This window comes from Rattus norvegicus, chromosome X, assembly GCF_021556685.1.
Source record: "Rattus norvegicus strain SHRSP/BbbUtx chromosome X, alternate assembly SHRSP_T2T, whole genome shotgun sequence".
Lineage (NCBI taxonomy): Eukaryota > Metazoa > Chordata > Mammalia > Rodentia > Muridae > Rattus > Rattus norvegicus.
Genome location: NC_141554.1, coordinates 97896073 through 97919028, shown reverse-complemented (window position 1 = coordinate 97919028; position 22956 = coordinate 97896073). Strand labels below are relative to the sequence as shown.

The following is a 22956-nucleotide window of genomic DNA, read 5'->3' as shown; positions in this document are numbered from 1 at the left end:
GCTAGAAATAATTAACTTACACCAAAAAAATAATGAAATTTCCAACAAACCCGCAGCTAAAGCCATCCAAAAGAGAAAAATTCAAAGCATTTCCTTTGAAATCAAGAACAATAAAAGCTTGTCTTCATTCCCCACTTTCAGTTCAACATGGTGTTTAAAGTCTTTGGTAGAATATCAAGACAAAAAAGGTGATACAAATTGGAAAGGGAAGTCAAATTGTCTTTATGTGGAAATGATATAATAAATACCCTAAAAATTCCACCACAAAATTCCTATAGCTGATAAACACATCCGTCAAAGCAGCATGATAGAAATTAATGCATGTATACAACTGGAAAGTACACTTTAGAAAGAAATCAAGGCAACCATATCATTTACAATCACCTCAAAAAAATTCCTGAAATAAATCTAATCAATGAACTGAAAGACTTCTAATGTTAAAACTTTAAGACAAAGAAAGAAAATGAAGAAGATACTAGAAGAAAGAAGGATCTCTTCTACTCATGGACTGAAAGAATTAATAATGAGGAAAACTGGCCATCTAACCAAATCCAACATATAGATATATCACAATATCCACAAAAATTCAAAGCAAATGAAAAAGAATATTAAATTTACTTTGAAAATACAAAAGACCAAATGTAAAAAAAAAATCCTGAGCAAATAGATATACAGATAGAATTATTATCACCTATTCCAGACTTCAAATTACACAGCAGAGATATAATAATAAAGCAAGCAGAGTTGTGTCATAAAAACAAACTTGTTGACCAATGAAGCAGAATTTAGGGACCACGCCACTTCAGCTATCTGATATTTGACAAAGAAGCCAAGTCCACATATTAGAGAAACACAGCGTTTTCAACAGACAGTGTTGGTCAAAGTTGAAAGGTACATATAAAAAATAAAACTAGATCATCATTTAATTTTTTATTAGATATTTTATGTATTTACATTTCAAATGCCACCCACTATCACCCTCTTCCATCTCCCTCCCCCTGTTTCTATGCTGCAACTCCCACCCACCCACTCCCACCTCAACATCATGGTATACCCTTACAATGGGAAAACAAGCCATTAAAGGACCAAGGGCTTCTCCTCCTATTGAAGCCAGACAATGGCAACCTCTGCTACATATGCAGCAGCAGCTATGGATACCTCCATGTGTACTCTGGTTGGTGCTTAAGTCCTGGGGAGCATTGGGTGGGGGGAGGATTGTTGTTTGATGTTGTTCTTCCTATGGGGTTGCAAAACCCTTCAGCTCCTTCACTTCTGTAACTCCTCCATTTAATTAAGAAAACAATTAGTATCAAATTATGGCAAGAATTTAGTAAAATGACTCCTGAATGAACACTAATTCATTGCTAGTGAGATTGAAAACTGGTTCAGCTACTATGGAAAGCAGGACAGAGAATACTCAAAAAGGTATAAGTAGATCTCACATATGATACAGCTATACTGCTATTGAGTATATACTAAAACTATTCTAGATTGTACTTTAGAGATGGATACTCATTTGTGTCCATTACTCATTTATTCACAATATCCAGGAAATATAAGTGGCCTAGATTTCCACCAAAGAAATTAATTGCTAAGCAAATTGTGGCATATTTACTCAATGGGATTTTATTCCATTTTAAGAAAAGTAAAGCCATGAAATTGACAAGTCAGTGAATGAAGGTACTGTAGTTGTTTGATGCTTGACCCAGGGAGTTCCACTATTAGGAGGTATGGCCTTATGGGAGTAGGTGTGGCCTTGTTGGTGGAACTGGGTCACTGTGAGGTTGGACATTGAAACTTTTCCCTTAATGTAGGAGCCAGTATTTTTCTAGCTGTCTTGGGAGCAAGAGGTAGAGCTCTCTGCTCCTCCCGTGCTATGCCTGCCTCGATGCTATACTTCCTGCTATAATAATAATGGACTGAAATTGTTTCAATTTTCACATATGTGTAATTATGACCAAATTATTTTTTTCTTTTTTTATTTTTTTTAATTTATTTAATAATTAAAAATAATTCTTTGGTTTCCTGGCAAATATCCCCCTCCCCCCTCCCCTTCCTTATGGGTGTTCCCCTCCCAACCCTCCCCCCATTGCCGCCCTCCCCCCCTAGTCTAGTTCACTGGGGGTTCAGTCTTAGCAGGACCCAGGGCTTCCCCTTCCACTGGTGCTCTTACTAGGATATTCATTGCTACCTATGAGGTCAGAGTCCAGGGTCAGTCCATGCATAGTCTTTAGGTAGTGGCTTAGTCCCTGGAAGCTCTGGTTGCTTGGCATTGTTGTACATATGGGATCTCGAGCCCCTTCAAGCTCTTCCAGTTCTTTCTCTGATTCCTTCAACGGGGGTCCTATTCTCAGTTCAGTGGTATGCTGCTGGTATTCGCCTCTGTATTTGCTGTATTCTGGCTGTGTCTCTCAGGAGAGATCTACATCCGGCTCCTGTCGGTCTGCACTTCTTTGCTTCATCCATCTTGTCTAATTGGGTGGCTGTATATGTATGGGCCACATGTGGGGCAGGCTCTGAATGGGTGTTCCTTCAGTCTCTGTTTTAATCTTTGCCTCTCTCTTCCCTGCCAAGGGTATTCTTGTTCCCCTTTTAGAGAAGGAGTGAAGCATTCACATTTTGATCATCCGTCTTGAGTTTCATTTGTTCTAGGCTTCTAGGGTAATTCAAGCATTTGGGCTAATAGCCACTTATCAGTGAGTGCATACCATGTATGTCCTTCTGTGTTTGGGTTAGCTCACTCAGGATGATATTTTCCAGTTCCAACCATTTGCCTACGAATTTCATAAAGTCATTGTTTTTGATAGCTGAGTAATATTCCATTGTTTTAGATGTACCACATTTTCTGTATCCATTATTCTGTTGAAGGGCATCTGGGTTCTTTCCAGCTTCTGGCTATTATGAATAAGGCTGCGATGAACATAGTGGAGCACGTGTCTTTTTTATATGATATATATATATATATATATATATATATATATATATATAAATGGACTGAAATTGTTTCAATTTTCACATATGTGTAATTATGACCAAATTATTAAAGCCGTGGGAAACGACTTTCAATTGAGAAGGAAGAGGTAGTATTATAAGAAGTTCACAGGAAATAAATAGAACACATAGGATCATATTAATGTGTTGAGTCCCCACCTAAGCATAATAAATAAGATAAGAAGTACAGGGAATAAGTAACAAAAAGGATTCCTAGAAAAAGTCCAAAGGAAACCTACTCTCCAAATTCAAATCTTGTGGAGGAGAGAGCTGGACCCTCAGAAGTGCGGACAATCCTGAGAGCTCAGGGGACACCTCCACATCTGCTCACATTCCAGGCATAAGAGGCACCTGCTTAGTGGACTCTGAATACAAGAATATAGGAGCAGTCAGTGGCAGGAACCAGCTGGTTCTGCCTGTACCCAGAACTGAACTGAACAGGTCCCACAGCTCCCTGTACCCAAATCCTATGGAGGAGAAAGCTGGACACTCAGAAGTGGTGACAATCCTGAGAGCTCAGAGAAGAAAACTAGTTCTGTCCGCATTCCTGACCCAAAAGGGTCATGACTAGTGCCATCTGTGCCTTCTGAGCACAGGGATCTAGGAGCAGTCAGGGGCAGGATATTTCGATATCCTCCCAGTAACCCTGAAAGCAAGTAACCAGGAGGACCTACACACCAGAGAGCAAAGTTAAGTTGAATGCTTCTGTGTCAAGCAACCCAACCAATTCACCTGGAGGTTTCAGGTCATACAAACCCAGGGGAAGCAATCTGTTCCTAGATCTGGCTGAAAGAAAACAGGTCTATAGGAGTGCTGACATGCAAGACTACAGGAGGATCAAGCAACAGAGACAGGAAGACAAGCTAACACCAGAGACAACCTGATGGCAAGAGGCAAGTACAGGAACCTAAGCAACAGTAACCAACTCTATTTGGCACCATAAGAGCCCAGTCCCAAACAAAGCACATACTGAATATCCAAACACAATGGAAAAGCAAGATTGGGATTTAAAATCATATCTCATGAGACACACCTGTGAAACCACAAGAGACTACACTCTGCCCACATTTCTGACTCCAGAGGAAAACACCTAACTCTATCTGGGAACCCGGTACACAGGGGCTCCCGGAAAAGAAGGCGCAGGCCCTCCTGGTTGCTGCCCTCAGAGAGAGCGCAAAAGCAGTCCCCCATGAGCAACTTGAGCCATAGGACCACAGGTAAGACCAACTTTTCTGCTCCAAGCGACCTGCCTGGTGGTCTCATGACATTCAGAGGCAAAATTCCTCTGGGACCAGACACTTCCAGTTTTTAGCTGGAGCCCCAACCTCGTTGATCCCGGCCATCAGCTCACTGCTCCCAAATACCTTGGGAGAGAGAGCTCACAGCCCGGGCACGTGGGCACTCCTGAGACTGCAGAGCAGGAGAGACCACCAATACTGCCTACCCCTGCCCATATCCCTGGCCCAAGAGGAAACTGTGTAAGGCCTCTGGGAACCGGAAGATAGGGGCACTGGAGCTGCAGGTCCCCTGTGCTCCACACACCTCCCGGACCTGAAGGGACTGGATTAACAGTTCTCTGCACAAAAATCCCATGGGAGGGAGAGCTAAACCTTCAGAGAGGCAGACATACCTGGGAACCCAGAAGAGACTACACTCTGCCCACATTTCTGACTCCAGAGGAAAACACCTAACTCTATCTGGGAACCCGGTACACAGGGGCTCCCGGAAAAGAAGGCGCAGGCCCTCCTGGTTGCTGCCCTCAGAGAGAGCGCAAAAGCAGTCCCCCATGAGCAACTTGAGCCATAGGACCACAGGTAAGACCAACTTTTCTGCTCCAAGCGACCTGCCTGGTGGACTCAGGACACGGGCCCACAGTAACTACTGAAGACCAGTAAACAGGAAAGACTACACACCTGAAAGCAGAACACTCTGTTCCCATAACTGGCTGAAAGAAAACAGAGAAACAGGTCTACAGCATTCCTGACACACAGGCCTATAGGACATTCTAGCCACTGTCAGAAATAGCAGAACAAAGTAACACCAGAGATAATCTGATGGCGAGAGGCAAGCGCAGGAACCCAAGCAACAGAAACCAAGACTACATGGCATCATTGGAGCCCAATTCTCCCACCAAAGCAAACACTGAACATCCAAACACACCAGAAAAGCAATATCTAGATTTAAAATCATATTTGATCATGATGCTGGAAGATTTCAAGAAAGAAATGAAGAGCTCCCTTACAGAAATGCAGGAAAACATAAATAAACAATAGAAGCCTGTAGAAAGGAATGACAAAAATCCCTGAAAGAATTGCAGGAAAACACAATCAAACAGTTGAAGGAATTAAAAATGGAAATAGAAGCAATAATCACTAATCCTTAATATCTCTCAACATCAATGGTCTCAACTCCCCAATAAAAAGACATAGATTAACAAAATGGATATGCAATGAGGACCCTGCATTCTGCTGCCTACAGGAAAAACACCTCAGAGACAAAGACAGACACTACCTCAGAGTGAAAGGCTGGAAAACAACTTTTCCTGCAAATGGTCAGAAAAACCAAGCTGAAGTAGCCATTCTAATATCGAATAAAATTGATTTCCTACTAAAAGTCATAAAAGAAGATAAGGAAGGACACTTTATATTCATCAAAGGAAAAATCCACCAAGATGAACTCTCAAACCTAAATATCTATGCTCCAAATACAAGGGCAACTACATACATAAAAGAAACGTTACTAAAGCTCAAAACCCACATTGCAACTCACAATAATAGTAGTAGATTTCAACACCCCACTCTCATCAATGGACAGATCATGGAAACAGAAATTAAACAGAGACATAGGCAGACTAAGAGAAGTCATGAACCAAATGGACTTAACAGATATTTATAGAACATTCTATCCTAAAGCAAAGGGATATACATTCTTCTCACCACCTCATGGTACTTTCTCCAAAATTGACAATATAATTGGTTATAAAAGAGGCCTAAACAGATACAGAAAGACAGAAATAATCCCATGCGTCCTTCAGACCACCAGTGACTAAAGCTGGTCTTTAATAACAATAAGGGAAGAACACCAACATATACATGGAAATTGAACAATGCTCTACTCAATGATAACCTGGTCAAGGAAGAAATAAAGAAAGAAATTAAAGACTTCTTAGAATTCAATGAAAATGAAGGTACAACATACCCAAACTTATGGGACCCAATGAAAGCTGTGCTAAGAGGAAACCTCATAGCTCTGAGTGCCTGCAGAAAGAAACAGGAAAGGGCATATGTCACCAGCTTGACAGCACACCTAAAAGCTCTAGAACAAAAAGAAGCAAATACACCCAGGAGGAGTAGAAGGGAGGAAATAATCAAACGCAGAGCTCAAATCAACCAAGTAGAAACAAAAAGGACCGTACAAAGAATCAACAGAACCAAAAGTTGGTTCTTTGAGAAAGTCAACAAGATAGATAAACCCTTAGCCAGACTAATGAGAGGACAGAGAGAGTGTGTCCAAATTAACAAAATCAGAAATGAAAAGGGAGACATAACTACAGATTCAGAGGAAATTCAAAAAATCATCAGATCCTACTACAAATGCCTATATTCAACAAACTTGAAAATGTGCAGGAAATGGACAATTTCCTAGACAGATACCAGGTACCAAAGTTAAATCAGGAACAGATAAACCATTTAAACAACCCCATAACTCCTAACAAAATAGAAGCACTCATTAGACGTCTTGCAACCAAAAGGAACCCAGGTCCAGATGGGTTCAGTGCAGAATTCTATCAGTCATTCATAGAAGATCTCATAACAATACTATCCAAACTACTCCACAAAAGTGAAACATATGGCGTGCTACCGAATTCCTTCTATGAAGCCACAATTACTCTTATATGTTATCCACACAAAGACCCAACAAAGAAAGAGAACTTCAGAACAATTTCCCTTATGAATATAGAAACAAAATACTCAATAAAATTCTGGCAAACCAGAATACAGCAAATACAGAGGCGAATGCCAGCAGCAAACCACTGAACTGAGAATAGGACCCCCGTTGAAGGAATCAGAGAAAGAACTGGAAAGCTTGAAGGGTTTGAGACCCCATATGAACAACAATGCCAAGCAACCAGAGCTTCCAGGGACTAAGCCACTTCCTAAAGACTAAACGTGGACTGACCCTGGACTCTGACCTCATAGGTAGCAGTGAATATCCTTGTACAAGCACCAGTGGAAGGGGAAGCCCTGGGTCCTGCTAAGGCTGAACCCCCAGTGAACTAGATTGTTGTGGGGAGGGCGGCAATGGGGGGAGGATGGGGAGGGGAACACCCATAAGGAAGGGGAGGGGGAGGAGTTAGGGGGATGTTGGCCCGTAAACCGGGAAAGGGAATAACACTCGAAATGTAAATAAGAAATACTCAAATTAATAAAAAAAAGAAAAAGAAAAAAGAAATAATGTTCACCAACCAGGAAAAAAAATTCTGGCAAACCAAATCCAAGAGCACATCAAAACAATCATCAATCATGCTCAAGTAGGCTTCATCCCAGGCAGGCTGGGATCATTTAATATATGGGAAATAAAAATCAATGTAATCTATTATATAAAAAAGTGAAAGATAAAAAACACATAATCATTTCATTAGATGCTGAGAAAGCATTTGACAAAATTCAACACCCCTTCATGATAAAAGTCCTGGAAAGAAGTGGAATTCAAGGCCCATACCTAAACATAGTAAAAGCCATATACAGCAAACCAGTCGCTAACATTAAAGTAAATGGAGAGAAACTTGAAGCAATCCCACTAAAATCAGGGATTAGACAAGGCTGCCCACTCTCTCCCTACTTATTCAATATAGTTCTTGAAGTTCTAGCCAGAGCAATCAGACAACAAAAGGAGATCAAGGGGAAACAGATTGGAAAAGAAGAAGTCAAAATATCACTATTTGCAGATGATATGAGAGTATATTTAAGTGATCCCAAAAGTTCCACCAGAGAACTACTAAACCTGATGAACACCTTCAGCAAATTGGCTTGGTATAAAATTAACTCAAATAAATCAGTAGCCTTCCTCTACACAAAAGAGAAACAAGCCGAGAAAGAAATTAGGGAAACGACACCCTCCATAATAGTCCCAGATAAATAAAATACCTCAGTGTGACTTTAACCAAGTAAGTGAAAGATCTTTATGATAAGAACTTTAAGCCTCTGAAGAAAGAAATTGTAGAAGACCTCAGAAGATGGAAAGATCTCCCATGCTCATGGATTGGCAGGAATAATATAGTAAAAATGGCCATTTTACCAAAAGCAATCTACAGATTCAATGCAATCCCATCAAAATACCAATGCAATTCTTCAGAGAGTTAGACAGAACAATTTGCAAATTCATCTAGAATAACAAAAAACCTAGGATAGCTAAAACTATTCTCAACAATAAAAGGACTTCAGGGGCAATCACTATCCCTGAACTCAAGCAATATTACAGAGCAATAGTGGGAGATGGTTAAGGGGATGTTGGCCGGGAAACCGGGAAAGGGAATGACAATCTAAATGTATATAAGAAATACTCATGTTAATAAAGATAAAAAAAATCTCATGACAATGATAGAGGACTTTAAGAGACATAAATAACTCCCTCTGAGAAATACAGATAACATAAGTAAACAAGTTGAAGGACTTAAATAGGAAACACAAAAATTCCAAAAAGAATTACAGGAAAACACAAACAATCAATGAAGGAATTGAACAAAAGTGTCTAGGATTTAAAAATTAAAATAGAAAAAAATAAAGAAATCCCAAAGTGAGACAGCCCTGGAGATATAAAACCTAGGAAAGAAACTAGGAGTCATAGATGCAAGCATCAACAACAGAATACAAGAGATAGGAGAAAGAATGTCGGGGCAGAAAACACCATAGGAAACATATACACAACAGTCAAAGATAAAGTAAAATGCAAAAAGCTCCTAACCCAAAACATCCAGGAAATCCAAGACAAAATGAGAAGATGAAACCTAAGGATAATAGGTATAGAAGAGTGTAAAGACTCCCAACTTAAAGGGCCGGTATATATCTTAATAAAAATTATAGAAGAAAACTTCCCTAACTGAAAGACAGAGATGCCCATAAACATACAAGAACAATACAGAACATGAAATAGATTGGAACAGAAAAGAAATTCCTCCCATCACTCAATAGTCAAAACTCCAAAAGCAGAATAGAAAGAAAGTATATTAAAAGCAATAAGGAGAAAAGGTTATGAAATGTATAAAGGGAGACCTTTCAGATTTACACCAAACTTCTCACCAGAGATTATGAAAGGCAAAAGATCCTGGGCAAATGTCATACAGACGCAGAGAGAACACAACTGCCAGCCCAGGCTACTACATACAGCAAAACTCTCAATTAAAATAAATTGAGAAAACAAGAAATTTCATGACAAAACCAAATGTACACAATATCTTTCTACAAATCCAGCTCTACAAATGATAATAGATCGAAACCTCCAACACGAGGAGGGAAAGTACACCCTAGAAAAACCAAAAAAGTAATCTCCTTGCAATGAAACCAAAAGAAGAGAGCTATACAAACACAATTCCACCCTACAACAAAAATAACAGGAAACAACAGTCACTATTCCTTAATAGCTCTTAATATCAGTGGACTCAATTCCCCAATAAAAACACATAGACTAACAGACTGGATATATAAAGAGGACCCAGCATTTTGCTGCATACATGAAACATACCTCAGAGGCAAAGACAGGCACTACCTCAGTGTAAAACACAGGAAAACAGTTTTCCAAACAAATGGTCTGAAGAAACAAGATGTAGTAGCCTTTTAAATAGCAAATAAAAGCAATTTCAAACAAAAGTTATCAAAAATGATATGGAAAGACACTTCATATTTATCAAAGGAAAAATCCACCAACATGAAATCTCTATCTATATATGTATGCTCCAAATGCAAACGCACCCACATTCATAAAAGAATCCTTACTAAAGCTCAAAGCACACATCGAACCTCACACAATATCAGTAGGAGATATTAACACCCCACTCTCATTGATGAACAGATCATGGAAATAGAAACTAAAAAAATGCTCTTATTCCCTCATCTCTTGCAGATCAAAGCCCAGTTTTGCTTTGTTTTTTTTTCTTGTTTTGTTTTCTTTTAAAATATCAATTCAGTTATTACCCCATGTTCCGTTTTGATAGTCTCATGAATCAGCATCCCATAACCCTAACTCCCTGATTCTTAGAAAGAGATAGCAAGCACAAGCACAGATAATAAGATAACTGGGTAGAATCCCAACTGGAAATTATCATTCTGAACACACCTGGACCTAAATTACAACACTCAGCTCATCCTGCACCACATCTGCTTGAACTCTGCTATGCTCCCTCCTTGATGGATTGAACCTCTGAGACTGTAAGCCAGCCCTAATTAAACGTTGTTCTTAAAAGAGTAGCCTTGGTCATGGTGTGTTTACAGCAGTAAAACCCTAGTTAAGACAGAGGTTGGTATTAGGGACAGAGATTTTGCACTAAAAAGCCTCTCTGACCAGGGTTTTATTTAGAAGAATGTGGATTTGGAAAGGAGTGGAAAGCTTTAACTGGGGCTTCATGGGCCATCATAGTAGGAATATGGAAAACTTCATTGCTGAGAGTGATTTGAACTGTGCAAACCTGGCCTAAGAGGCTTCAGTGGAGAATTTCAATAGATGGCCTAGAGACTGATTTGTGGTATTTTAATGAAGAATGTAACTGCTTTTTGCCCTTGCCTGAAGAATCTACCTGAGGATAATGTAAAGAGATTTATATTAATTGCACTGACAAAGGAAATCTCAAAAAGGCCCAACATAGACTTTGTTAAGTCTCTTAAAGAATGTTTTGAACAAGTATAGGAAGCTAAGAAAGGAAAATATAAACTATATTGATCTAGTGTTAAAGAGGCACCATGAAGTGAAATCCTGTGTTCAAGGATATTAAATTGAAATAAGGAAGTAATGACCTTGAGGCAAGATACCACCCAGCTAAATTTAGATCCATGTATGGTCATATATACTTTTAATCCCAGGAGAGCAATCCAATCAAATCTCTGACTTCAATGTCAGCCTGGGAAAGAGCAGGTTCCAGGTGAACAAAAACTTAAACCCTGGCATGGTGGAACATGCCTTTAACCTAACATTACAAGAGATAGAACCATGCAGATCTCTGAGTTCAAGGTCAATCTTCAGAGCAAGTACCAGGACAAGCAAGCTTAGGCAGTGAAGGAGTTGGAAAACAGAAAGTTGGTGACAATGTTATAGAAAAAGGGACCCATGTTCCAGCCCCAGCATGCAGCAGAACTGAGCATCTTTGGCCATGTGTCTCTGGCTTTAGAGTCAAAACCAGAAGGTACAACTGGAAAAATTGATGCTGCTTAGCTAGAGCCAAGGATATTGTAGCAGTGATTAAGAAGAGACCGGTGCTTAAGAGCACTGATTTCTCTTCCATAGGTCCTGAGTTCAAATCCCAGCAACCACGTGGTGGCTCATGACCATCTATAATGTGATCTGATGACCTCTTCTGATGTGTATGAAGAAAGCTACAGTGTACTTACAATAAAAATAAATGAATAAATAAATAAATAAATAAATAAATAAATAAATCTTCAAAAAATAAAAGAAGAGACAGCATCACTGAGGTGAAATCTTCTGGGAAGGTGTTCTCTGGGAGCACCAAGAAGCTATCTCTTGGTCCTGTGAAGGCTTAATACAACAGTGTAGGGGAATGCCAGGGAGGGGTGGTGGAAGGGAGTGGTGGTGGGAGGGAGTGGGTAGATGGTGGAGAGCACTCTCATGGAGATGGGGGGATAGGATGGGGGATTTCCAGAAGAGAAACTGGCAAAGGAGATAACATTTGAAATGTAAATAAAGAAAATATCCAATAAAAGAAAAGGAAACGAAGAAGAAGAAGAAGAAGAAGAAGAAGAAGAAGAAGAAGAAGAAGAAGAAGAAGAGGAGGAGGAGGAGGAGGAGGAGGAGGAGGAGGAGGAGGAGGAGGAGGAAGAGAAAGAAAGAAAGAAAGAAAGAAAGAAAGAAAGAAAGAAAGAAAGAAAGAAGAGGAGGAGAGGAGGAGGAGAAGTGGGAGGAGTAAGATGTGTTCCAGTGGTAGTCAAGGTTGTATCTCAACTTGCAACTGAACTTGGTAATGTGTAAGAGTCACCCAGGTGGTACTGGTTTTGAAGGTATGAAGTGGCCATAGAGAACTGTCATGACACTGTAGAGGCCACAGAAGGTCATTGATGAAAGTGCATCCTCAGTTGCAGCAAACAGCCCAGGACTGAAGGGGTCATGAAAAGAATTTCAGGCTTAGCTGTATGAATAAAGTCTATGACAGGCTATTGGTGAGGCCTAGTTGCATTTGAAGACCCCAGGGTATTAGTGATGCCTCTACCACAGGATGGTCACCCAAAGCAGCAGGGGAGTTGAGTCAAACAGAGCCTAGAGTGCTACAGAGGACAGAGCTAGAGAAGTGACCCAAGCCCTTTGGAGGAACCCAGAAAATAATTTGTGAATCCCAGACTTAGGAACAAGAAGCTGTGAAGTTAAAAGTGAGTTGGAGACACAAAGATGTTAATGGTGCCAGTGATGTGGGATACCTGCTAGGGACAGCTGCTAAAAGGGAGAGAGTAAATCAGCCCAGGCGAAAAGAAGCTTGTTGGAGTCAACAAAGATGAAAAAAAGAGTGCAAATCTGAAGACTGCCTTGACATCAGAATGAAGATGCAGAGTTTGCAGTTTTCCCAGGTGCTTCCCTGTTTTGCTTTGGGGATTTGGATAAATCTCAGAAGAGACTTTGAACTTCGAACTTTTAACATTGTTGAGACTGCTATAAACTATAGAGACTTTGGAAGTTGGACTAAATATCCTTTTTTATTATGGTATATCCAGGTATGGCCCCTATAGACACATGTTTTAAACAATCCTGTGGGGGCCAGGAAGTGGAATGTGATGGTTTATATATGCTTGTCCCAGGTAGTGACACTATTACGAGGTGTGACCTTCTTAGATTAGGTGTGTCACTGTGGGTGTGGTCTTAAGACCCTTATCCTTGCTGCCTGGAAGTCAGCCTTCCACTCGCAGCCTTGAGGTGAAGATGTAGAACTCTCACCAGCTCTGCCTGTACCATGCTTATCTAGATGCTGCCATGCTCTTGCCTGTCCTACTTGAAATGCTGTCCTTATAAGAATCACCTTGTTCATGGTATCTGTTCACAGCAGTAAAATCCTAACCAAGACAATTATTATCTGCTGGACACAGAAAACCTACACATGTTAACTTACAGGTTTTATACTAGCATGTACAAAATATGTACCAGTTCAAGCTAGACCAAATTCCAGCTTGTAGAGGGTTTAGGCACACAATTCTACCTTGGACCTCTTTGCAACTGTTAGCTGTTAGGAGAAGAAGACAGTCATCTTAAAAATGTGTCCCCAGTAAGTTGACTAACATCCAGTAGAATATCACACATCTGTCAAAACACTGTCCAGGAATTGAGTTTTGTGAAGAATATTCTAAGTACTTGTAAAAACACTTCAAGAAAACAGGACCTTGTCATCTCCGTTTCTTGAAAATATATTAATATTTTTTATAATGTGTTTTTTGCTACTCCTAGATTTAGTGGATAAGGTTGAATTTACTTCAGATTACTCATTTTTACTTGCTATGCTCACTCAACTATTGCTCTATGGGGGAAAAACATATTTTTACCACATACAGTTTTTTCTTGAGATTGTATAAAGCTTGTTCTCATCATTACTTTACTCATGTGACCTTTCTTAAACATCAGGGTATGCATTGTCTGAGATACTCTAATAAAGTTGGCTTTTGCATGAAACTTTAGACCACTTTATTTATTATCTCCATTCTCCCAGGTACTACTACTTCTAGAATAATGACTAGAACACCAACAAACATCCAGGAATATTTAGGCAATGGAAATTAGATTTGAATGGACTTTTTAATGGATACAAATTTGGGTCAATAGGGAAGAGGGTATATATGGCATGGTTGGTGTAAAGTTGGTAAATCAGAACATTGGGCAAAATATTCAAAGATAGATGATAGAGATGGAGGGATGGAGAGATAGATGATAGATAGATAGATAGATAGATAGATAGATAGATAGATAGATAGATGATAGATAGAGGTAAACATAGCAAGTGTCCTGAATGTGAGCCTGATGGCAATCTAGTAAGCAATATTCCTCAATTGATTCTGGTCCAGGTGTCAGTCTTGAGATTCTTTTCCCAATTCCCTCAGTGATGGACTATTACCTGATAGTGTAATTGGACACTAACATTTTCTTTTTCCAAGTAACTTTTGATAACGGTGTTTATCACAGGAAGAAAAAATCAAATAAGTCTTCATGTTTTACAAGGATAAAATTAACTTTATAGTATTAATGGCTATTAACCACTCAATATACATAAGAGTACTAGCAGTAAGCTAGATTTGACTTAAAAATGGAGCAAAACATATGCAACTAAAGAATATGCATTTTAAGAACCCTAATAGAATAAACCAAAGACATATAATAGGATATAAAAGGTAATTTAATTACAGAAAACAAACTACATTTTCAAAGTCATGACAGTCAAATGAGATTCATAAAGGAATATTTTTAAATAAATTAATTGCAGCTTGACTGAAATTGGTTTACACATTTTTATACTAGAAGGCATGTGTCAAATAAATAGATCATTAATAGAATATTAAAAGAAATAAATCAATATTTGACCAATAGTAACAAAATAAATCATCTAAAAATCCCCAAAAAGGAGTAATATAATATGGAAAGGGACTTACCAGAATAGTCTCAGATATCACTGATACCCTGTTCCCAGGAAGGTGAACAGCTAAAATGTAAATTTTCAGGTAAGTTCTCACTTCACAAAGAAAAAGAAAATCTAATTAGTTATAATCAAGTTTTAGAATGGGCCATTGACTAAGATATTAATATTAAAGCCAAACTAAAAAAGAATTTATTTTCTATTTACATGTAGATTACATTGATATTAACAATATAAGGAAAATCGTTTGAAAGAGCAATAATATAATGAAAAGTACACAAAGGAGAGCTGATAAAAGGTCATTATATTTACAGTGGAATGAAGAAGGAAATATTTTCAGAAGAAATGAAAAATTACCTCAAAACGTTAATACCCTGCAACTTTCAAGTCACAGAAATGTTACTTTCTAATGAAGAGATGTAGATGTCTAAATAACCTGTGATCTATAAAGACTAAAGTATCAGAGTAGCTTGTGCTAGGCCTTACTCAGACAACATGGTTATCATGACAACAGAATCCTGAGGTCATAGTTCAGTAGACAATACAGATGGCCATTTCTTTTTCTACACCAGTTCCTCAAAGTCTAGGGCATAGATATTGAAACCACACACACACACACACACACACACACACACACACACACACATATATATATATATATATATATATATATATATATATACATATATATAATGTATATATGGCAATAAATTCCTGATAAATTAAATTTTTAAAGAGTATACCATTATGATAGAATAAGTTTAACCATTTAGTGATACAATTATTACTTGATATAATAAAAAAACTGAAAATTAGTTCTTTGTAATTTAAGTTAAATATATTTAAGATATAGATGAGATCCCTATCATCTACAGGAAAATTAATAAAAGAAAGAGCTTCCCGGGACTAAGCCACTACCCAAAGACTATACATGGACTGACCCTGGGGTCCAACTGCATAGGTAGCAATGAATAGCCTAGTAAGAGCACCAGTGGAAGGGGAAGCCCTTGGTCCTGCTAAGACTGGACCCCCAGTGAACAGGATTCTTGGGGGAAGGACGGTAATGGGGGGAGGATGGGGAGGGGAACACCCACATAGAAGGAGAGGGGGAGGGGTTAGGGGAATGTTGGCCTGGAAACCGGGAAAGGTAATAACATTTGAAATGTAAATAAGAATTACCCAATTTAATAAAGATGGGAAAAAAAGAAATGTAACTAAACTTGTAGAGTGTTTGTCAGAGCGTGTAGAAGGTCTTGGGTTCACTCCCTAGTACCAGGAAAAAGCATTTTACATTCTTTGTTGGCTGAGAGTTTAAAATAAATTTTCAACACCAAGTTTAGCTCATAGCAAAATTGCTTTGGTTTCTTGAGAGATAAATATCAAAATGCTTTGGAAGCATCAAGTGCATTAGGTATTAAACCTTATGCTATATGCTAAGCCTCTGGGCTGTGATGAAATAGTAATAAAGTAACATTCAGAAAAACAAAACGGGTTAATTAGAGATGTGTACTTTTAACTGGATTCACTTCTATGGAAATTGTCTCCTGCTCTATCCTCACTGGAGATGAGGAGCAGCTGGCACCTGTCCTCTGTTTAATAGATCATCATATTCCAAACACAAGTCTCAGAGCAGCCTTTAGTCTCTTCCTTGCCAAACTAAACAACACCACTTCCTTAAAGTTTTCCTGTGGGATCTATTTACCCTTGAATATCATAGCCTACATTTGAAGAAGATTGCCTTTCATAATCCATAATTCATGCCTGCTAATTTTAGAAAGAAAATAGTATTTTGACAACCACCATTATGGCTTGGTAATTATTCTGTTATCAAGAGGAAAATCGTATGATATGGATGTATAGAAGAGTGTAACATGAAAGAACTCTATTTATGTCTCTATTCCAAAGAGAACATGAAAATATACCATTTGATAGATAAATGAGAGTGATGTCTGAATTGTCTGTCATAGTTGATTCTTATAGCTTTTATTAATGGCATTGCATAAATGAACATGTGCTGTACTTGGAAAGAAACAGGCTACTCGGGTGACTGGTTTTTCTGACCTTGCAAGTAGTTTTGTTTGATGATTTGATTGCAACAAGACTCAAATCTAAGTTTCTTGTAAATGTGTTTTAGAAACATATTTCAATACAGAAACAAAGAGCAGCATTCATCTACACAAGTGTATTTTGAAAATTTTCATGAACTCAAATTTTTCCTAAGGCTGACTTTTACCATCACCAATGATCAATATCTCCCATGACCATGTTTGAAGCAAATGGTGATGTGTATGAGGCAATTTCTTACTATACAATGGAAAAGCAGCACTGACTTGATTTCTCTGGCATAGATCTTTACCCTAAGGAGCCTTTGGAATCTCAGGCACAAAACTGCAAATCAATATTTTATTGAATTCATTAAAGTAACAAGATAAACTAGGACATTTGATGTTATTTTAAATGTTTAACAGTGATACTAAGTGTCACTGAAAAACCTTAATGACACAGGCTCCATAACCACAGACCAGGCATCAAACAGCTAGAATGTCTTTGTCACAAGACTTCTTGGCTAAAAGTCATGGTTTCAATAGCTGAACTTAATAATTTCTCCTTGTCCAACTCATCTGAAGTTGTACATAAAGTAATCTAAAATAGCCTCCAAACTATGGAAGAAAATAAATAACATGTTTCCCATATGATCATTGTAATCTATTTTTGGTGACTGTCAAAAACAGTATCTAATATCCAGTATTTTTTTATTTAAGCATCTGGCATCTTGATTAATTTGGTTAATTAATTACTCAAGATTCTGTCAACTCAGATGTACCATAATGTGAAGAAAAAGGAAGACTATGCAATTAAAAAATAACTGAAAAGAATTAAGAATGTCATGATATAAGATCTGATATTATTGAGTTCTTACTTGCAAGAGGCAAGATAAGGTGAAACCAGTAGATAGAAATATGTAGATCGCCAAGCTTGTCATGCATCGCAAAGTAAGTTATAGGTGCGTTTTAAGGCATTATGTTTTTCTTGCATTCTGAATGGGTTAGGAAATTGTTTTCTTTAAGGAATGTTAATTTAGAAATATCTTATGATATTTAGAGGTTGGTTTCCAATTTAAAATCAGGCAGTCTAGTAGGTCTGGATATTTCTTTCTGCTTGACATTTAAGTGTATTAAGTCTTAAAAGCCTGTAGTGTAAGAACCTGGCTAAGGCAGTGGGTCATATCTTAAGTCCCTTTGGCAGATGGACAATCCATTTATCTGCTGAAATATTGTTATGCAATCGGCTGTCCGTACATCACACTCTCATATGTTGTCGACATCTTTCAACTGACAGCTGATGAGCTTACTACCATTCCACATTTTCCTGATCATAGCAATTTCCCAGGCAGGGGCGTAAGAGGTAATCTGAGCTCAGGAAAAGCGGTGTAAAAAGGGAATTCTGTTCACATTGTTGTCAGTGCAGTTGGATGGTCTAACTGCTTTCCTTGGCAGATTTGAAGACTGAATTCTAGCAGTCTGCAGTGGTATTCTGAGGTTCTTGTTATCATGTGACTTCTTCTGGCTCCAGTTTCCTTCACTATTGGTTATGCAAACTGGACACATCTTGGAAAGGTCAGAAACATGAATAAAATGTTTATTTGTGGTTCTCCTTTTACATGGGATCATATGACAAATTTATCATTTTATGGTTGACATACAGTACGGTGGGAAATCTGCATACTCACTGGCCTCTTCTTGAATACCAATTTCCAGTTGTAAGTGTCTGTTAGGTCTGCATGTTCACTTGAAGAGCAAAATTGTAAAGTGACATATTTTATGCATACTCACATAGACTCGAAGATTTTGAGGCAAAATTATCATCTAGAATCACATTAAACGTTTTATGTTTTGGATATTTATTTGATACATATTTATTTAATAAACATATTGAGTTTGAAATTTAAAAAGAAAGAAAGGTAATACCCTGTAAAAATGTTCTTGTTTCTTGAATAAAGCTGCAATGGAATAAAAACTGAGAAGGGTGATCATTATAGTTTTGTGCCTACTCAGGGTTTGCAAACCCCAAAAGACCGCCATAGAGCCAATTCTGATGCAATAGCACTAGGCTTTTATTTACAACTTGAGCCCAGGCCATACCATGGTCACTGACAAAGCAGGACAGGAAGGTGGAGGCTCAAGCTCAGGTTCAGGCAAGCATTTACAGAAGCAAGCAAAAAAAGGTGCTTTCTAGCTTGGCACATATTTGATTGTGGGGCCATTATTGAATTTTCTTGTCCTTCAACATAATTGGTTGGTGATGGGAGCCAAACCATAAACTTAACTTCTGTTTTCCTCCTGATTGTTGGTTGTTAAGAAGTGAAATGCAAGGGGCAGGCTTGTAACCTGGAGGTACACATTTGTTGCGGAGTAACCTGGAACTGGTCCTAGATGTAGGCTTGTTAGGTAACTCGAGTTTAACCTTATGATATCTTCTGTAAGATGGAGTCTGAACTGAAAAGATCTGGTCTCTCATCCCCTACTTTCTCTGGTAAGTAGAAGGTCCAATCTTGGCGTTTGCTGGAGCTTATAGGCTTCATTGTACAGGTTTTAGAGGGACTGATAGTGACTACTGATGACCATAAACTGAATAGTACCAAGTTTCTGTTACATTTAATAAGGCTCTCTCTAAATTTGTCCATTGATTTTCTGACTATCTCTGAATGGTCAATATAGAAACTATTTTTCTTTGGGGGCTATTCATAGTCTTCCTTATTGTATCTAGGTCTCTGCCATGTAGCTTAGAGACTCTTGTAGTGGGGGAGATGTTATCTCATAATACAATCAGTATGATTCAGTTAGTTTAGGCTTGGATGTATTGGTGACTTGAGAGCACTAGACCATATTTTAGAGGGGATCAGGATTGTCATAACTCATTCCTCATGGTGTCTGGGGCTTGGGTAGGGGCTTCATCTGTTTGAGGCAGGAAGAATTCTTGAGGCTGATTTTCCTCCCACTGATCTTGGTCATTTTTAAGTGCAAATGGGTCTGTGATTCAAGTGTGTGTGTGTGTGCATGCGTGTGTGTGTGTGTGTGTGTGTGTGTGTGTGTGTGTGTGTGTGTGTGTGTGTTAAGACACTATATATTCCCATAGACCTTTAGGACAGTAGGCATGTTCAGGACATAGGGAGCTTGCCAAAGTGGTTCTAATGATCCCTGGCTGTGTCTCTTTATTAGGACCCAGTCTCTGGACCACCATTTCCAGAGGGGTTCTGTTTTATAGAGAGCATGAAGTTTAAGCCAAACATATTTATAAGCCCACTGGACACCTTTGAGATCATTCAGCAATTGGCAATCCTCAAGTCAGCTGGCAGACTTTACACTTCTTGACAATTTCAGTTATCTTTGAATTGGCATCTCTAATCTTGATATTAGCATGCCATATCAAATCCTGTATTCTCTGAACACCCATATGTAAAGAGTGGTGCATCTTCTGACTTATTCATAGTCCTATTTCTTCTGCCACGTGTTTATAATCTGTTGTTCTATATCATCTTTTATAACATTGGGACATGGGCAAATCTCTAGCACAGGTTATGTCATCTTTTGAATACTTAGGGTGGGTGGTCTATAAGCATATGATCCCCTGGATCCAAGGAAGTTAAAGGCAAAAGAAGTTTGACTTTTAGGGCAGCATATCAGTCAATTTCATCTGCCCAGTTGCTGTCTTCAGAAGCTGATTCCTTCCATCTCTGGTATCCTAAGCTGTGGATAATGGTCAGATTTTAAGCCCCCATAGCAACCTCAGTAGGGAGAGGAGTTCCTCTTTATTTTTTATATTCTTTCCTTCTGCTGTCCGAAGGCCTCTCTCTCCATATAAATAGCCCCATGTACATGAGATGTGGCAAAGACATACCAGCTATACATGTCAATATTAAGTCTCTTGTCTTTTGCCAGCTCTAACACCTTGATTAGAGCTTTCCGTTCAGCTTTCTGGGCTGATGTCATTGCCAGGAATGGCTGTGCCAATATGATCTCAGTGTTTGAGACCACAGCTGTCCCATCATACTTTTGTCCATCCTAAATGGACCTGCTTGAAGATCTGGTCTGGTTCCATGGATGTTGGCAAAAATTTCCAAGCAATCATGGACTGTCCCATCCACCCTGTTAGGCAGCAGGGTACCTAGGCTCATGTTGGGGCCTGAAAATTAATCCTAGGAGGATTTAATAGGATTAATCAGTCCTATTAATTATGACTATGATTAATGAGTCATTCAGACATTTGGTGATGGTCAGACTTAGGCCCAGTGACAGTTTGTCAACATCCTTAACCATCAGAGCTGTAGCTGGACTTATGCACAAACATGGGTGCCAGCCTCTGGAAACTGAGTCTAATTTCTTTGACAGGAAAGCCACTGGCCTGCACCAGGGCCTAGAGTCTGAGTCAATACCCTTTTCACTATCTCAGATCCCTCATTCATGAAGAGATAGAAGGGCTTAGCCATTTCTGGAAACCCCAAGGCTGGTGCATAAATTATGGCCATCTTTAAGGCATAGAAGGCTTTCTGATGATCTTTCCATCCACAAAAATCTCTTAGGTAGCCTCATATAGTGGTTTAGCTATTTCTGCAACACCTGGTATCCAAATTTTGCAGAATTTTTCAGACCCTAAGAATTCCCTTACCTGGCAGGGAGTAAGGTTAGGATGCTGAATTCTGTACTGAACTAGGTCTTCATGGAGTATTTCATCAAGGAGGATAGGCAATTTTTTAGAACCTTGGGGAGACCAAGTCAGCTATGTACAAATCTCATGCTCTAGATAGTGCCATTCAAATGCAAGGAGGACTTGACTGTCAGGTGCTAAAGGTAAACTGAAGAAAGAATCCTTTAAATCCAGTACCCTGTACCATTTGTGCTCAGGAGGAACAGAACTCAAGGGGTGTAGGGATTAGGGACTATTGGGTGAGTATTCATAACCCATTTTTTTCCTCTCCTAAACATTGTACTGATCTTTTATCAGTAGTTCCAGGCTTCTTGATTGGTAGGAGCAGGATGTTCCACACCAATTAACATGGTCTCAGGATCCCCACATTTAATAGCCTCCTGATATGGAGGGTTATACCTTTCCTGGCAATCAGGGGCATGGGGACCTATGCAGTCTCTAACTTTAGATTGAGCTCAATCCAAATTTGAGTCCTATGTTTAGCTATTCCAACTTCTTCTATCTCCCAAGCATTGGGGAAGTGATCTGGCCAAATAGTAATTTCATCTTCTAAGGTGGGGAGAGGCTCAGACTACTGGTACTCTTAAGCTAGAGTGTTGGTCAGGACATGAATAGGCTTCCCCTCTGAATCTAATAGTTTGGCTCCTTCTGGAAAGAACAGCAGTTGTGTCCTCATTTTTGTCAACAAAACTCTCCCCAAGAGGGGTTATGGACATTCAGGTACAAAAAAAGATTGAGTGTGTTACCATGCCCATTTCCAAGTCCACTGTTCTTTGGGTAGTCCATGAGTATTGTATAATTCTTTTTGCCCCTTGGACCCAGGATTTTTTTAAAAGAGACTTTACCTTCAAGCTTTAGCAAGACAAAATGCTGAGTTTTACTATCTACTACAAATCTGTTGGGTTTCCCCTCCACTTTTAAGGTTTCACAGGGCTCAGGGAAGGGGTCCAACTTCATTCCCTATTCTTCTTCTCTATTCTTACCTTCTAAAACTATGGTTTGAATACGCAGTAATTTCTTCAGTTCTGCCAGGAATATGATACTGTTTTTGATTCACCCTTTGGCAGAGGCAACTCTTCCATTTAGCATTTAAACTATATTAGCTCCCACTCCCCAGGTCAGGGAACCAATTTGAGAATTCTGCCAATTTCTTAATATATCTATCACAATTATACATTCTAGAACTGGGGATATGACCAAGGATGTGTTTGGGACTGTGCTGGACCTACTATGAGTCAGACTCCAGTCAGAAATCCTGTAATCACTTGTCCTTCATATGCCCCTACTTTAACTGGAAGGCCACAGTGTTTCTTGGGATCTCCTGGGATCAGCGTCAATTCAGAACCAATATCAAATAGAGCCTGGAATGTCTGAGTATTTCCTGTCCCCCAGTGTAGTTACCCTTGTAAAAGGCCATATGTCCCTCTAGG

At 39.0% G+C, this 22956-nt stretch overlaps 1 pseudogene across 2 annotated transcripts in view; it reads right to left on the bottom strand.

Moving 5' to 3' along the window:
* Dmtf1l2 (cyclin D binding myb like transcription factor 1 like 2) overlaps positions 1–15333 on the bottom strand; it is a 44123-nt pseudogene extending 28790 nt beyond the window's left edge. The window contains exons 1-2 of one of the 2 annotated variants that reach the window (XR_015646642.1): positions 15179–15333; positions 14838–14917 (exon numbers count right to left, since the gene is read on the bottom strand). The product of XR_015646642.1 is annotated as a cyclin D binding myb like transcription factor 1 like 2, transcript variant X1 (transcript). The remainder of the gene's footprint in view (positions 1–14837; positions 14918–15178) is intronic. The other variant, XR_015646643.1, reaches the window with a different exon arrangement.
* Between the last annotated feature and the right edge of the window lie 7623 nt (positions 15334–22956).